Here is an 18294-nt window from a genome sequence, read left to right as displayed (position 1 = left end):
AATGACGAGCTATTTCTGAACTGCGTCATTACCCCTAAGCAAACTTTGATGTTTATATTTTATGGAGATAAATTAAGATCTTGAAAGATATTCTGGAACATTTACGGACATATAATTCGGAAAAGATGTCGTTTTATCGTAACCTAGTTGAAGAAAGGAAGGCCATAGTTTTCGACTGAAATCTAGAAATGTCAACTGACCTCAGCTGTAAAAAAAAATACCTCTGTTTCCGTCGACAAAAACACTAATTATCATTGACGTGATTTCTTAAGGTCAACAGTCTTCTTATATTGAGTCAGTAATGGAAATGTTTTGAAATCGGGTTTATTAAACACGAAAGATGTTGATATTATTCCAGTCGAAACTAATTAATCAATATGCCATAAAAAGTAAACCGTCTGAGACTCACATTGGTTTGAGAACGTTTTCGCAGTTACTTATGTCTCGTTTCAGCAGTTGAAGCCGAATACATAAAAAGTGTTTTGAGCCTGAGGCGAAGTAAGATGACAATGAATATTGAGATTGCTTCAGCTCATTTGGTTCCTGGAGTGTTTTTTCTTTCATTGATACGTGCATTCCGGTCAGTTTTTTCAGTCATCATTCTCCAGGTCTATTACGCCGCTGTAAAAGAACCAGTAATGAAGGAGTTGAAACGACTTCCAACCTCGTTACTCTTTAAGACAAACTTTAACTACAAATTTTTGAAATTCTTACCACTGGGATCGTTATTATTCTTTCCCCTGATGACGATACGGTTGGTTAAGATTGTTAGATCGCCTGTTGTCTTGAGCTTTTACGAAGCACTGAAACTACTGAACTGAAACTTTGATCCAAATTGATAAGCGGAATTTTGGAAAACTGCATGTTTATTTTGTTCAAACTCTGTTGCACTGTGTAAAGTAGCGTCACCTAAGAAAAAAGGATTCAAGTTATGTCTTCGATTGTAACTGCTGTGTTTAAAGCAACTATTGGCTTACTCGTAACAAAAGGCAGAGATGAGCTCCCGGAAAAATTAACTCAAAGATGGCGATGTAACAGACCAGAAATTCCACTCCTTGATCGTCCGTGAAATCGACGACATCAAGTCAAAGTTGGACGCTTTATCAAGGAAAGATTTAAAAACAAGTATCAGCTTTTTCGAGGAAGGAATGGCGTTCTTGTTTGAAGTGTTTAAGATAGCAAAGTCAAGAAACGAGTGTGGTGCGTCAACAGCAGAGGCGGCCTGTGATGAAGCATTTTTTCTTATTAAAGGAATTAGAAGGTTGGAGCTTACTGGCCTGGATGAATCAGCTACGAGAAAGCTTTCCACTGCAAAGGAGAGATTTAAAGATGCTCGAAAAGAAGCAACGAGGGCCTTCCAAAACGAAGGCCTCAAAATATCTGACCGCATTCTGGCCATGAAGTATCGAGTTATGGCGACCATATTAGAGACAATAGACAATCCTGGTGTCGCCGTGACGCCATGCGGAGTGTGTGTAAAGGAATTAAACTGTCTGCCTGCAGTGCAAAATAGCTTTGATGTTCAGCTCAAGAAAGGCATCCAGGCAGTAAGAGGCTTTTTCAGTCAAGAGGAAAGAAGAGAAATTATCTTCAGTGTCTGTCACGTGAATCGTGTCATCTACGATGTCACGCGAACGATTGGTGAAGACGCACACTTTTTGAGCTGGCCTCCTCCTATTGATACTGGAGAAAACAAAATCAATCCATTGTACGACTCAAGAATAACTAAAGTACTGCTTAAACATGGCATGGAGCACTGTTGTGTTCCACTATTGTTATTAGGTCAGAAGGACGAAGGGGAGCACAAGCTGAAGACGCCGACGGGCATCGCTACAAACTCCGGCGGAGAATTCATTGTATCGGAATCGGGGGATGGTTGTGTGAAGGTGTTTGACAGCAGCGGCAAGTTTGTTAAATATTTCAGTCTCCCTAACGATGATGTAAATACAGAGTTACATATTAACGATGTCGCCACAGACACGAACGACAACATCTTTGTACTGATCGGGCCGAGGAGCTCGGAAAGGACTTGGTGGATTTATAAACTTACGAAAACCGGTGACCCGTATCACCGGTTACGTCTGAGGAGAGAGGACTGGGGCCAGTACACAAGACTGTCAGTAACTGACACGGGAAAAGTACTGACAGTAGGAGTGAAGGTGGAGGAGTATGACACTAATGGAGAGTTGGGTCGCAGTTTTGGCGAAGGAATATTGAACTATGTAACGGATGTCACTGTCGCCAATGATGGCCGTGTTATGGTAGTGGACAGAGACAGAGGTGTTTCCTGTGTTCACATATTCAGTGAACACGGTGACCATCTTAACAAGTTTAAACTGCAAAGAAATAACTGTTGCTACACGAGCATTGCATTTCACCGAACAGGTGAACATGTCGTCATCGCTGGTGATAGAGAAGAGAAAGAACTCCTGCAGGTTGAGATATACAGCAAAGATGGTGAGTTTGTGCGTAGCGTAGAAATCCAAATTGATGGGATCTATTTCGTAAGAGGGATTACAGTGACTACTGAGGGACGCATTGCTGTTGCTGTAGATACTAAACTAGGTAGGAAGGTATTAGTTTTTTAAACTGCTGTTTTGATGTTTTCCTGTTAACAGACCCCCTCACCCATTCAATGTTTGCTAAAAGTTCATGGAATCACGATACACCATCTCTTTTTTTTTTTTGGGGGGGGGGGGGAAGAGACGAATGTGAATAGGTAAACTTGACAAGGGCAAAAGAGATAAAACTGAAGTAATATGGAGTTGAAAAGATCAATTTGTCAACAATTTTGTTGCTGCTTGTAGGTTCATTGATTGGTTTTATAAAAGTATTTAAATGCTTTCTTTTGTTATTATATAGTTTTCTTGAACATGATGGTATGGTAAGATTGAATCCACAAAAGTGAAGGAGAACACTAAAAACCAAAGTTATATTCTTGTGATTGAAGGAAGTACATAGATATTGAAAAAGTATTTGATCAATGTCCTGTGCATTGTCAGCTATATATATAGAGCCTTTTATACTTTTATCTCAAGATAAATTTCTTCGTAAACATTTCAACCTTCTTCATAGGTTTTTTTAAGATACAACTGTAAGGTTAAATAAAAACAACAACAGCCTATTACTGGCTAAAACTCCAGTCACTGCACTGATACAAAAATCACAGTAAACACTTTTATCTCAAAATCTCTTCTGAAACTGTTGATAAACTTTTAGACAAACTTTTCTGAAACAAAAATAGTATTTGAACTGCTTTCAATTCAACTTTAAGAAATATAACAACTTTTGTTTCATACATTTTAACCAATTAAAATAACGATTCATAATTGATTAAGTATTTTGTTCTTCAGAATTTGCATTTGATTTTTCAATATTACTACTAAAAAGACCTTTTCAGGGATGCATTCATGTGTGCATGTAGGAATGAATGTAGGAAAGCATCCCTAGATTAGACCACAATGGCCTTCTTTAACTTAATTCTTTAGATACTTAGCAGTCTTGCAGTTAATGACAATCAACTCTGATGGGTGAATGGCAATTTATGTACATTTATTAAGCATTTTAGAGTGTTCTTGAAGGTTACAAAATAACTCTTTTCTATATTTTATGGGCCTTTGCAACACATAGAAATTTCCAGAGCATTGCATGAAATTGCCCTGGTATCCAGTTAGCACAACTAATTAGCCTTCTAGAAATTTCCAAAAACTCCTTATCTGTAGCAACCCTCCATAATTACATCAGTAAGGAGGTCATCCTCACAGTTGAAGAAGCCTAAAAAAGTCAGGATTTTACAGAGTACAAACCTGTGCCTCTATATATTTGTTGGCCACTCAAACAGATGAGCTATGAATTCACATGTGATAAGCTAGGAAATTTTCAGTGGGATCTTTGCTTCTTACACAGGGAATGTGTTGGCAGCAAATGTAATTAATCATGTTTTGAACAGGTTATGATTGCAACTGATGGAATGCTTCTTGTCCTGCTCTTGGTGTTCAACTTTGTGACTCAGTTGATAGAGCAATCAACTAGGAACACTCCCAGAGGCACGGGTTCACTTGATTACAAGTTTAATTGACCACTCCCTTGATGGGGGTTTTCAGGGCCAATACGAACAAATTGTAAATAAACATAAAAACTAAACATGGGGTTTAAAGATCTCCACTGGCCAGAGGCAAACCAGTTGGATATGCCTCCCTAGGTCATAATTTTTTTAGCAGAGTGTAATTTCCTATACTGTACTATACCCTTAATAAATCTGAAACAACTGTGTAAGACATGTCCCATAGATGATTAATCACTTTTGCCTTAGTTCTATTTTTAAGTCAAATTTTAAAAAAAGTGAGATCAACTCACTCTGTAGTCTTACCATGGGTTCCCAAAGGTTACAGGAAAGTTATCATATTGAAAACCTCAAATATTTTTGGAATTACAGGTAGTTTTTCTTATTATTGGTTGCAAAACCATTTTTGAGTTGTATTGCTCTATATTATAAATTTCAAACTTATGCCAATGTGCTTTTGTATCTGTAGAAGCTAGCTATTCAAGTAGGATAAAAAAAAATATTTTCCATTGACTATGATAACATTTAATTACAATCAACTGCAGTGAGGTTTAGTTGCTTTTTCAGTTATCATTGTACAGAAGCAAAACCAAGTACTTAAATAAAGATTGTTCAGTGTTGTCGATTATTAAATGCTGTTTCTTTTATTTCTTCCTGATTTAAATAATTACTTTGTGATCAATATTAATATGTAATTTTGTCTTTGGTGAAGAACGATGTTGGGAAGGAAAGTGTCTCCAAGTTGAAACTGATCTTGACTTTCAATTCATAATTTGCTCTTCACCTTATCCTCTGAATTTTATCTGGTTCACTGGTTATCAACTTGGAAAAGAAAAGCAACTAAAGTTGACTTTTCTAAACAATTGTGCATGCCTTCCTAAACAAAAACTTATTTGTTTTGTGACAAAGCCAAAGCAGGGAAATAATCTCAGTCCCCATAAGCTAGGGGTTTTAAACCCCTAGAACTTCCAATTCTAATTTCACCATCAGAATGATGCTCTACCACTGAGAACATGATATGTGTAGGCAACTTGGCCGAAATTAAGGTCATTTGTGTCAAGTAAATAACAACTTGTCATTTGTTTTGTCACCACGCCAAAACTGGGATATAATCTTTAAGTCCCCACAAGCTAGGGGTTTGACCCCTAAAACTTCTGATTTCACTATCGGATTCTCTACAATTGAATTACAATGTAAGTTGGATTTTGAGTGCAATTTGGTGTTAATAAATGCAAGTAAGTTCTTCAAAGACAACAGAATTGCACAGGCCCCTAAAGCAAGATGAGTACTATTTGTAAAAATTCACAAGTGCTTATTGTCACCAAATTACATAAGAAATCATCTTGTTACTTGTTGATAACTCACAAAAAAAAGCATCACACAAAGTCAAGAGTGACAAACCCGTTGCAAATTATCTTTCGTTAGAATGTTAGGACAAATATTACATGCAAACATCACTCGTGTCATTTGCTGGTCAACTTGTATTTAATCCATTACTTCACTTATGAATTCCAGGTTAAATTTGACTTGAAAACCGATATCACACTCATTGCTTCGCGATTCGTGTGATATCGGTTTTCGTATGCAATTTAATGCAGAATTCCCTCATCAAGTAATGAATTTTCCTATAATACCCTTAATAAATCTGAAACAATCGTTCTAAGAAATGTCGCAAAAGTGCATGATTAATTGCTTTTGCCTTTAAGTTCTATTTTAAGTCAAATTAAAAAAGCATGAGATCAACTCACTTTGTAGCCTAGCTACCATGGATTCTTAAAAGGTTATAGCAAAGTTTTTAAATTGAAAATCCTAAACATTTTTGGAACTACAGGTAGTTTTTCGTGTTATTCAGTTGGTTGCAACGTTATTCAGTTGGTTGCAATTTTTAAGTTGTAAATTGTTCTTATATAAATTTCAAGCTTATGCCAATTAATGCACTTTTTTATCTTTAGAAGCTAGCTATTAAAGTTAGATAAAAATAAATATTTTCCATTGACTATGATAACATTTGATTGCAATCAACCACTTAGGTTTAGTTACTTTTTAATTATCAGTACTAGTGTAGAAGCAAAACAAAGCCCTTAAATTAAAGATTGTTAAATGTGGATGATTATCAAATGCTGATTGTTTTGTTTCTTCCTGATTTAAACAATTTGCTCCGTGATTGACTGATTGATATGTAATTTTGTCTTTGGTGAAGAACGATGTTGGGAATGAAAGTGTCTCCAAATTGAACACTGAGTTTTACTTTCAATTCATAATTTGCTCTTCACCCTATATATCCTCTGCAGTTTTATGGTTGACTGATTATCAACTTGAAAAAAAAAAAAAAAAACTAAAGGTGACTTTTCTTAACAGCTGCGCTCACTGTCCTAAATGAAAACTTGTTATTTGTTTCGTCACAAGGGAAAAGTGAGGAAATATACTCAGTCCCTACAAGCTAGGGGTTTAACCCCAAGACTTCTGATTTCACCATCAAATGCTCTACCACTGAAAACTTTGAATTACAATGTATAGGTTTGATTTTGAGTGCAATTTGGTGTTGATAAGCATAAGTTAATTTTTTAAAGACAGCAAAATTGCACAAGCCTATAAAGCATTAGTGCAATTTGTAAAAATTAACAATTATGCTTATTTTCACCAATGGCACAAGAAATCATGTTGTAGCTGACATGAAAAAATTAAGCAGCACAGAAAGTCAAGACAGAGAAAATTTTAACAGCTAGTGCATACACTTTGTAATTTTTGTCATAACTGTGCACTTGTGTCACACAAATAATGCAGCAGTTTTTAGCCAATCGGTGCATTTAATCTTTTGATCTGTATTATGATTTTTAATGTCATCAATACATTGCAAATGATCTTTCTTCTTTGGACTGTTTAGACAAATATTACACACATAGATCACTCATGTCATTTGTTGGTCAACTTGTACTAAGCCATTAATTTATTTGCATCAAGTGGTGACACTAGTACACTGCCATTCCTTATGAGTGACTGCTGCAATACAGGTTTGAGTGTATCTTGAATTCTTTTATGTCTTTTATATTCGTCACATTAAAAAAGAACTGCATGGACCAACATTCTTTAATAAACAACATTCTCCTTGGTGGAGTTCATAATTTATAGTTTTTTCTTCACCTCATCCTCTGCAGTTTTCTGGTTGACTGGTTATCAACTTGGAAAAGAAAAACAACTAAAGTTGACTTTTCTAAACAATTGTGCCTGCCTTCCTAAATAAAAACTTATTTGTTTTGTCACAAGGCCAAAGCAGGGAAATAATCTCAGTCCCCATAAGCTATAGGGGTTTAACCCCTGGAACTTCTGATTCACCATCAGAATGATGCTCTTACCACTGAGAACATAAAATGTGTTGGCAACTTGGCCGAAATTAAGGTCATTTGTGACAAGTAAATAAAATCTTGTCATTTGTTTTGTCACCAGGCCAAAACTGGGATATAATCTTAGTCCCCACAAGCTAGGGGTTTGACTCCTGAAACTTCTGATTTCACTATCAGATTCTCTATGATTGAATTATTTACAATGTATAGGTTTGATTTTGAGTGCAATTTGGTGTTAATAAACACAAGTAAGTTTTTCAAAGACAACAGAATTGCGCAAGCCCATAAAGCAAGATTAGTGCTATTTGTAAAAATTAGCAAGTGGTTATTTTCACCAAATTACACAAGAAATCATCTTGTTACTTGTTAGTAACTCGCAAATAAAAGCATCACACAAAGTCAAGAGAGACAAACACATTGCAAATTATCTTTCATTGGAATGTTAGGACATATAGTACATGTATTAACATCACTCGTGTCATTTGCTGGTCAACTTGTAGTTAATCCATTACTTCACTTATGAATTGCACGGTAAATTGCATTTGAAAACCAATATCGCACTCATTGCTTCGCGATTCGTGTGATATCGGTTTTTGTATGCAATTTAATTCGGAATTCCCTCGTCAAGTAATGAATTTTCTTATAAATACCCTTAATAAATCTGAAACAATTGTTTAAGAAATGTCACATAAGTGCATGATTAATTGCTTTTGCCTTAAGGTTAGTTCTATTTTAAGTCAAATTAAAAAGCATGACATCAACTCACTCTGTAGCATGTATTCTTAAAAGGACGTTATAAGAAAGTTTTCATATTGAAAATCCTAAACATTTTTGGAACTACAGGTAGTTTTTCTCATTATTCAGTTGGTTGCAACACCATTTTTAAGTTGTATTGTTCTTATATTATAAATTTCAAGCTTATGCCAATGCACTTTTGTATCTTTAGAAGCTAGCTATTAAAGTTAGATAAAAATAAATATTTTCCATTGACTATATGATAACATTTGATTGCAATCAACCCGTTAGGTTTAGTTACTTTTTTAATTATCAGTGTAGAAGCAAAGCTAAGCACTTAAAATAAAGATTTTTAAATATGGATGATTATCAAATGCTGATTGTTTTGTTTCTTCCTGATTTAAATAATTTGCTCCGTGATTGACTGTTTGATACGTAATTTTGTCTTTGGTGAAGAACGATGTTAGGAATGAAAGTGTCTCCAAATTGAACATTGATTTTTACTTTCAATTCATAATTTGTTCTTCACCTTATCCTCTGCAGTTTTATGGTTGACTGATTATCAACTTGATAAAAAACTAAAGGTGACTCTTCTTAACAACTGCGCTCACCGTCCTAAATAAAAACTTGTTATTTGTTTTGTCACAAGGGAAAAGTGAGGAAGTAATCTCAGTCCCTACAAGCTAGGGGTTTAACCCCAAGACTTCTGATTTAACCATCAAATGCTCTACCACTGAAAACTTTGAATTACAATGTATAGGTTTGATTTTGGGTGCATTTTGGTATTGATAAGCATAAGTTAGTTTTTTAAAGACAGCAAAATTGCACAAGCCCATAAAGCAAGTGCAATTTGTAAAAATTAACAAATGCTTATTTTCACCAAGTGGCACAAGAAATCATGTTGTAGCTTACTGGAAAAAAGCATGACAGAAAGTCAAAACAGAGAAAATGTTAACAGTGCATACACTTTGTAATTTAATGTGTCATAACTGTGCCCTTGTGTCACACAAAAAATGAAGCAGGTTTTTAGCCAATCAGTGCATTTTATCTTTTCATCTGTATTATGATTTTTATTGTCATCATTACATTGCAAATGATCTTTCTTCTTTGGACTGTTTGGACAAATATTACACACAGATCACTCATGTCATTTGTTAGTCAACTTGTACTAATTAAGCCATCAATTTGCATCAAGTGGTGACACACTGCCATTCCTCAAGAGCCACTGCTGCAATACAGGTTTGACTGTATCTTGCATTCTTTTATGTTTTTTATATTCATGAAATTAAAAGAGAACTGAACCTACTTTCTGTAATAAACAACAGTCTCCTTATTATATTTATTTTAAATTTATTGACTTTCTTATTTCTAAAAATCAGAAGAGTTCACATGAAAGTTTGACATAAATCAATGTTTTCTCCTGCTCTGATTAAAATAAATTCAACTCCCAGTAAATACCCTGTGGAGGTGATAATTTAATTGCCTAAGCAAATAAAGGCAACTTTCAATATTCTTGCTATGACAAGGATTCCATGCCTTTGGATTATATATATAATCCACTATGCACTGAGCTTAACATTTGGGGAAGGAATGAAAGAAACAATATTTCATAGTAAAACTGACACAATTGCCATTAATAATAAAGAAACTTGAGGATTTTTCTCAACAAGAAATGAAAACCAGCATTTAGTTGGTTTGTGGAAAAAAATGCCTCTAGAATGTACATGATGTGCCTGACTTTTGGTTCACGATTGAGGTGTGTAGTCAGCTTGCAGAACAAGTGTTATTTTGGTGCGTAAGTGCCTGGTATTTTCTTAGTGAAAATTATACTGGTGTCTTTTCTTACAGGAGTGGAAGACTTGGGAGAGAAAGAAATTATTTTGTATCAAGGGGGTGAGCAATGGTCACAGTGAAGGAGAGGGATGGGGATGGGGCAGTAGAAATTTCTTGTGACCTCCCCCAACCATACAATCTAGCTCTAAGGGCCTGATTACATGAGCCGAGCTGGCCTGGTTAGCTGGGCTGATTTCACCAAAACAAAAGAAATCAGCCCGGCACATGTAATCAGTCCCTAAGTCAATGAAATGGTTGTTCACTTGCCCCAATAAGGCATCTGTGCAGTAGGTTTAGTAAGTAGCATGTCTGAGGTTGCATTGAGAAGCAAAAATTCTAAAGAAAAAGTAATGAGCAACAATTAGTGTCAGTTGTCAGGGATGTTGGTTGATTAAATAGTAAATTCTCAGAGCTACCATTAAACCGTAGGCCCCGTCTTCTGCAGGGTTAGGGGTAGGAGACAGTAATTTCCCACGCACGAGATTACTGTGTGGTGGATGTCCTCCCCTGGGTGGGATGGGTTGGTGTTGGCCCTGAAAAGCCCCTATGGGGAGTGGTCAATTAATGTATGTATGTTTGTTTGTATGTATGTATGTGTGTGTGTGTGTTCATATGACGTAGGCCTTGCTCCTTGAGGTTTAGGTATGTTTTGTATTGAAGCGTAAAATGTACAATCAAATATTGAAATAAACATATTGCCTAAGTGTGATTTTGTTTGAATTTTGGCTGTGCTTTCTCTTCCTGAGCAAATGTTATAGTTATTTTCTTTCATTTGGGAACAGTTTTATGATAGTGATTGATGATAATAGGAATGTACAAGCGACAGAAGATGGTCCAAACAAAGAAAACAGAAACAACTCTCTTGAGTTTGTTGTGCTAAAAACAGTCAGTTGGCTTTGTTTCCCGGTTCTCGAGTAAACAAGTCATTCTCATAACGCAAAATCTCTTGCAATATCCTAAACCCTTCTTTAACCAAGCTTATTCGGTCAAGATGGCTGGATATTAGCCTCGTCATTTTTTTGCATTTTTTATTGACTTCGACTTCGTCCCTCGGTCCGTAAATATGCAAAAAGCAATAACTCGGCCAATGTCCGGCCGTGATCTTGACCTCACGCTCGGTTAATAACGCAAGCCATATATATTGCATCAATCAACGAGAAAAGTCGATGGAATGCAGGTCGCTTCTGTTATGTAGTTTCATTACCTTCATCCAAGTTTAGTATTAAGGTCGATCGTTTTCTTTTCCTTGGAACATGTGTTCACCACCTCATCATAATGAGTTTCGTCGCCTCCGCGATGAAGCAAGGATTGCGTCTTTCTCAGAAATGCTGTCACATGTGTTGTCGTTTTACGTCATCTGTGGGAGGTCGGGGAATCCCCGCATAAAGGGTAACGCATGACAAGTTCTGCTGGCGGTTTTCTGAGGCGGACGATGAAGGATAAATACTATTCAGTGGCAGCATTGAGTAAAGTGCTAATGAGATCATTTTGGGGCATAAACGCATCCGTAACAGCCATGTTTCAACCCGCATGCAGTCAAGGTTTCCATACCGTAGACTTGATTGGAACCTCTTCTCCCGAGGCAAGGTGGTGTGGAAAAATGGTAGGTTTTACGTGTGCATGGTATTTATTTGTTTTCGATGCTTTCGATGTTTTTTACTTAGCAGTGACAAGCATCCATATCTCCTTACAATATCCCCCCTCAATTATACATTAAGGTCACGAGAATAAAGAAAATGATCACCAACTAATGAAGCTCTTGATTGCTAAACAAGAAGAATTCGGATATGGATAGAGAAGTAAGGAAGTAAGTAGTGAGTAAGTAAAAGTTTTTTTACACAGGGTAGCTCATTCAGCTCCAAGGCTGGTCTTAAAAAAAATTGATCAACACTTGCAATTTTCATAAACTATCACATTCAGAAGGAGCCTGATAACAATACAACAAGAGAATAAAGAAAATTAAGAGCCAAACAATACAATGCAAAATCACTTTTAAGGGTGGAAAAGGACTACATTTATTATCCATCTGCACGCTGTAAAGTAAAAATAACGCCATAGACGAGTACAAATGTCAGGCGGTATTTGTTCTCCAGAGAACTGGTTAGACAGGTTTTCTCGCGTCGCGCAAGCGAAGAATTGAATTGAAGCTACAAAAAGAAAAAATGACGGACAACTTGAATCATATTTCTGACGACGAAGAGGCGGGATGGCTGGCAAATATAGATCCAAGTTTATAAGATGAATCGAACGAAGAAAAACAGCTAGACGACCAGGAAATTTCTTCATTTATTGGAGAAAATAGAAACAGTAACACGACAACGCGCCAATTCCGTTCCGCTTCGCATACTTCTGTCACGCACTCCTCGTAAACAAACATCCGCGAAATTCGCCCGCACTGAAATAACAATTTGGCGTGTTGGATAGTAAATAACTTATTAGATGTTTTTCTGTGTAGTATCGCTGAGTATTTTTACTCGTTATTTGTATTTTGACTCGCCCTACGGGCTCGTCAAAATACGGCACAACTCGTAAAAATACTCAGCGATACTACGTAACAAAACGTCCAATAAGATATATGTATTACAAGGGCAAAAAACCTTTGTCCGAAAAAACCTTGTTTACTTCCGCCAGTGACCAAGACAACATTTCTCCTTACAACATCAATGCAATATGAAGCAGACAAGTGATGAGAATAAAGAAAAATATCAATAAGGGGTTTATTAGTTGATCCAATATCAAATTCTCCAAACTAATATCATAAGAAGTGTATGGCAGACAGTAAGGAGAATTTCTTATGAGATCTTGAGAGTGAAAGAGTTGAACTGTGACGTAGTTCCGGTAGCGACTTTTGTTTGGTTTGGAGAAAAAAAAAAAAAAACAAGAGTGTAACACTTGGTTTTCTGATGAGTAACTCGTAGAACTGGCAGCTGTAAATGTAACAATAAAAGCACAGATCGAAGTAAAAAATGTTTCCAACTCAGTACTAAATGACGCTCGAGAATTTTGTTAATACTTTTATTATCTTTGCCAGCTCCCTTTCGCTTTGATTCCTGTGTTGCATTTCACGGGAGATAAAGCCATCATGAGAACGTTTAAGAATGGAAGGTAAGCTAAGCTGTCTCTTTGTATTATTTCTATGCCCTGGTTAGTACCATGCTGTATAATTTCCGCGCATAACAGATCCCGTAGGTTTTAATATAGAGCGCAACTTTGAGGCATTTCCGAAATTCTGTAATAAATGCTGTAGAAAATTTACCCGTAAGTGTCAAATGGGACGCAAAAATTCTTCTCAGTACATTATCCAGCACGAGGTGGTGACACAAGCTTTATCACCCGGAGGGTGTTACTTTGATGAAACTCTAAGTTTTCGTAAATCATTAAAGGTAAATATGTGGCAGCTAGTTTGGCCTTTGTATGATTACCCTCCAACGTCCAAGTTTTATTTCAGACAAAATAATGGTATTTAAATTTTGAAAGAGTTGGGTCAATGCTGACTGACTTGTACCAAAGTTTAAATTGAGAGCAATGACAGCCAATCCTTTTTTTAGATTAAGTTTTGCAGGTTCTTGGTTAGTGGACTCAATTTAAAAAAAAAGCGAGCGAAAATGCGTCACTTTTCCTCTCGTTCGCCGCAAACAAACAAACTGAGAGCATGGAATAGCTAGGACATTTAGCAACTTTTATTATTCGATACTGTTTTGACAATTTCTTTTTGGCTTTTCTAGTCTTTCATTGAAATCCATTTAATTGTCGTCCTGTTGTTTTCAACCCTAGGGTTATGCAAGGTGTAGGGTGGCTTTTATCCGTTGTTATAAGGATTAACATGTTTTTTGTCGCAGAGTACGTGGTGAGTTGTGATTTGACCCATCTCTACCATGTTAATCAGTTTACCTTTACGACTTGCGTAAAAATCTTAACTTCCAGGCGAACGTAAGAGAAGTCCGCTCATTGCGAATTATTTGCACTAAATGACCTTGTTTTTTTCCTACACTGTTTTTAAAATTGTGGAAAAAATGTATCAAATAGGAAGCCAACTTTGAAATTTGTAAGCTCGAAGCCCTGTTCCTGCTGGAAGATCAGTCGGCTTTCGTTTTGAAAAACATGAGAGTTAAAATATGATATTTGTTTTAGATCTTTGCTCGTGGAATGTCTGTCGCCCTAATGCTGCTCTGCTGTCATTTTCTTTGTTGTCTTTCAGTCCGAAATACCGCGTAACACAGGTTACTATTTTCTAGTTGGATTGTACCTTCTTTTCTACGTCACTTTTCTTTCGTTATTGGTAAGTATCCTGTGCTTGGATTTCTATGCCCAGGTTTTAAACTGAGGTTCAGTTTTCAATTTCTTATTTATTCTTATCGATTTTAGTCTCCTACACCACTGTTGCATGTTCTTTTCACGTGACGCGCACTCTACCCCACCGGCGTCTGCTTTAATCGGAGCTACATTCCTTTCTTTAAGTGTAGCCAATCAGAACGCGGTTCATATTTTTTTGAGCCAGTCGCGCCAAGACTACTTGTCCAATCACAGCTCGTATTTTATCGGGTACCATAATTTCCGGCCGATGGTGGGGGAGAGTGTAGAGATAGATAGATAGACAGATAGATACTTTGTTGGTAAATACTTCGCAGCATGAACTGAATTGCGTGTTCAGAGATATAAAATAAAAATTACTATGTATAGGTATACATCTTATTATTAAAAAAATACATAGTTCGTCGTAAGAGGGAACTTGTACATTATTTGTGGCTGTTGACTATTCTGGCCGAAGCAATAAAAAAACTGTTTTTAATTCTATTTGTCTTGCAAAGTGGCAAAGCAAAGGTACGCTCGTGCCTTAACCTATGAGAGCTTACATAGCGGGGTGGTAAAAGTTTGCTTAATTTGTGCCGAGGATCGTTCATTGTATTGCGAAATGTTGCTGTACACATATTTTCATGGTGGTCTTTCACAGCTGGAAGATTCATAATAGCTAAGGCCTGTTCGTATTGCATACCAGGACAAATGATTCTCATGGATCTTACCTGAATACGTTCTAGTTCTTTACATTGCGTGACGAGACCAAATAACGGCTGCGAAGAAGACTTCATCAATTTGAGTCGCCCATCGTCTGCAGTTTGGCCTTTTAACCACACTTATCCGGTAAAAACAATTACCAATATATTATGGGAAACCTAATAAATAACAGTCTCCGTTAGGAAGATTTAATGGTGTACCTACTCAACCACGCCCCCTGAAGAAGAGATCTCTCCCACCGTCCATCCCTCAGTTTGAACGGATGACGTAGTGTAGTGGGAACGTCATATATGACGACTCCCCGTTTTCAATTTGTTGTGGATGAGAGGAAATAATTCAAATGTACAACAGCAGAATTATTTTTTTACTTCTACGTTAGGAGAAAGGAAAGTTTAATGAGAATGCGAATGGACAGAGCCTGAAAATATATTGATAATAATAAAGGCTCTGTGATCTGTTATTCTAGGTTTATTTTGCACTTGGATTCACCTTCTTGGATTTCATCAAGGTATGAAATGGTGTTTGATATTCCATTAACTAGAAAGTTACCTATTTTTTTAAGATCTACTGGAATATAATTCTGGTATTAAACGAGTCACTTTTTTTGTTCATAAGCTATTAATACAGGCCTTAAATCACTGAGATTACTTCTCTGAGAATTTGAGCCTGTACGTTCTACTGGCTAGCAGCACGGCGTAAATTGTGGTACCTTTACAAGCTTTTGATAAGAACGAGAGACGAACTGCTCCTGTTCATGTGCCATTTCTTTTGTTTTGAGCTTTAAAGAAAAGAGGTTATACCCATGTGAGACACCTCGACTTACTGGCGAGTGTGATTAGTTCTTCTGAAAGGTAACCTGGTTATAACAACCTGAGAACATGCGCCGATCGTTGCGCCGCGCCATCACAGCGTTGGCAGATGCGCTGACATTTGACTGGTTTGTTCCTCCTCCATCTCCCTCCCCCCCCCCCCAACTCCCCTCATTACCTAAAGGATACGCTGACTTCAATATGCGCGGTTTGTAAATGAATGACGATATTTAACAGAGAATAAGTAGGGGAAAGAGTACCCTTCAAATTTTTAATTTGTTTTTATTCTGGTTTGGCAGTTTTTGAAAAGACCTGATGCGATTCAATACAGTATTCAAGAAGACGATAATACTATTTCCAATGGCATCTCACACTGACGTTGTTCCGAGTTTATTTAGCTCGGGGGCGAGGGGGGGGGGGGAAGAAGTGTGTAACTCAATCAGAAGGCCTTGTTATCCATTGTTATTTAATGTTATTTCACTAAGAAGTCAGGCAATATTTGAAGATTAAAATTAAGAAAGAGATTTTAAAGACCATCTTAGGTAGTGCTATAATAATAGGTATTAACAGCTTTGAGACAAACAAGGAAAAAACACATACTTAATTGAATATTAAATGAGATATTTTTTTAACCAAGTAACAAGAAGGACAAACTTACCCACAAATGTTGCCTTGATTTTGAATCCTTCTTCCAGTCCTTGATCGTGAAGGCTACCGTGAGAAAATGCATTCTTAGCCGTTAAGACAAAGTGCAATTTAATTTTTTTTAATAAATTCTAATGTATACTGAATAAAGTTTATTCACGAAAGAGCTCAAAATATTCAAACAGCAATACGTTAATTGGGCTTCTTCTTTGGGACGCCCATCCGAGAGGGAAGAGTGTTGGGGGGCACAAATTCGGTCATGGAAAAATTTTCAATTCATGTCTAGGTCAGTGGATGGGTGAATGCAAAATATACAGACATTAAAAGGGTGCGAGAGAGCTGGTTTTCATCCTTCAAAAACGTTTGCATTCTCATTTATCATTCCGCCGTGGAAAGGACTTCATGCAAGGAACACAAGTTTGGTCCCGGAGAAATGTTTATAAAACGTTTGCACTTGTAACTCTCTCGAAAGGACACTTCTATGTTGGGAGAATTTGTTACTGGAACCTAATCTCTTACCCAGACCTTCCTTGATATAACAAAAGGCTGAGTGAAACAATGACGAGCTATAGGTGGTTTGCAACCAATCCCTAGAGACACAGGTAACTGTGGTGCCATGTGGTGCCATGTGGTAACTTTGGTGACACAGGTAACTGTGGTGATTGGTCAGCGGATGTTGGTCAAGAGGGTTGTGATTTTTGAGCTCCGCTAAGTATGTGTGAGAGCCTATACAGTGTCTGTTTAGGTAGCCCGCCTAGAATAGCTTTGCTAACTGCGGGCTACAAAAGCCTTTATTTCTTTCATTTTAAAAAATAAAATCAATGTTGTTGTGCCAAGACGATTTGATTTTCAGTTCTCGACTGAGTTGATAATGTGAATTGGCCATCGTAAATAGTTTCTTAACTCTTCATGATGGGTGGCGAGGGCTAACGCTCTTTTGAAAGTTAGCCGTCTGTCAGAGCGAAGAAACTATGTACGGTGCCCCATTTACCTCATCAGCTTAGTCGATGAAACCCAATTAATAGCAGTCTCATTGAAATGTATGAAAACGATCCTCGCAGTAATGAATCCTACTTATGTAGTTGTGGAAATGTGACATGAAAAAAATTCAGGCCTCTACAGGATTTGAACCCATGACCTTTGTCTGGTGACAATTCTTGCAATATTGCTCATCGTTAACGTTTCCTCTTTCTCCTTGTTGTAGTCTCGAGAAGTAGACAGGAAAAATTCCAAAGCGGTCGAAAAAGGAAATATGTATTATTTCATTGAATCAGGTAATAAATTCCCCTAATTCGATGGTTTATATTATTGATTTATATTTTCAACCACGGAATAAGGGACATCAATATTCCACCATCACTTCATTTTTTTAGTCATGGAATACATCTTACGGCATTGTCCGAGAATCGTATCAAGGCGTGCACGAAAGATGAATACCATGTCAATATCCTTAGTAACAGCTGTCATATCAACCAATCTCACGCAAGACTGAAACAATCGTGACTTTTGTAGCCGCGTTTTCCCGCGCTTTTAACAGTTTTAACACTAGTTCTCTTTCGTTCATTATGATTTTAGCCTTTGCACTGGGTTTTCTTTTTCGAAAAGGTCTTTAGTTTTGCTTATGATAAGTTTCTAAGGTGATAGAAGTGTTCCACACCAACGAGATCACCGCAGGACTAAAAATCTCTCAATCAATCAAATTGCCTTAGTTTTGGTTTTTGAGGCTGTATACATGTACAAGCTCACAATCAAAACAATTCCAGTCCTGGATTAATTTCAACACTGTTTCAGTCGATCCGACTATGTCTTTGGGAGCCGTGGGAGTTGCTTGTTTACAGTAATATACCTTGTCATC

The 18294-nt window shown here is 36.9% G+C and overlaps 1 long non-coding RNA gene and 2 pseudogenes across 1 annotated transcript; all 3 read left to right on the top strand.

Moving 5' to 3' along the window:
- Positions 1–18294, top strand: part of LOC111347050 (natural resistance-associated macrophage protein 2-like) — a 118037-nt pseudogene that overhangs the window by 15647 nt on the left and 84096 nt on the right.
- LOC148719132 (uncharacterized) lies at positions 289–4696 on the top strand (annotated as a pseudogene).
- On the top strand, positions 14145–16215 carry LOC148719131 (uncharacterized). Its single transcript, XR_015994129.1, has 3 exons — positions 14145–14251; positions 15009–15493; positions 16094–16215. It is a non-coding gene; the product is annotated as an uncharacterized LOC148719131 (long non-coding RNA).

The sequence above is a fragment of the Stylophora pistillata genome, chromosome 12 (genome assembly GCF_964205215.1).
Source record: "Stylophora pistillata chromosome 12, jaStyPist1.2, whole genome shotgun sequence".
Classification (NCBI taxonomy): domain Eukaryota; kingdom Metazoa; phylum Cnidaria; class Anthozoa; order Scleractinia; family Pocilloporidae; genus Stylophora; species Stylophora pistillata.
Note: the sequence above shows the minus strand (reverse complement) of the source record. Positions and strands in the feature narration are given on the sequence as shown.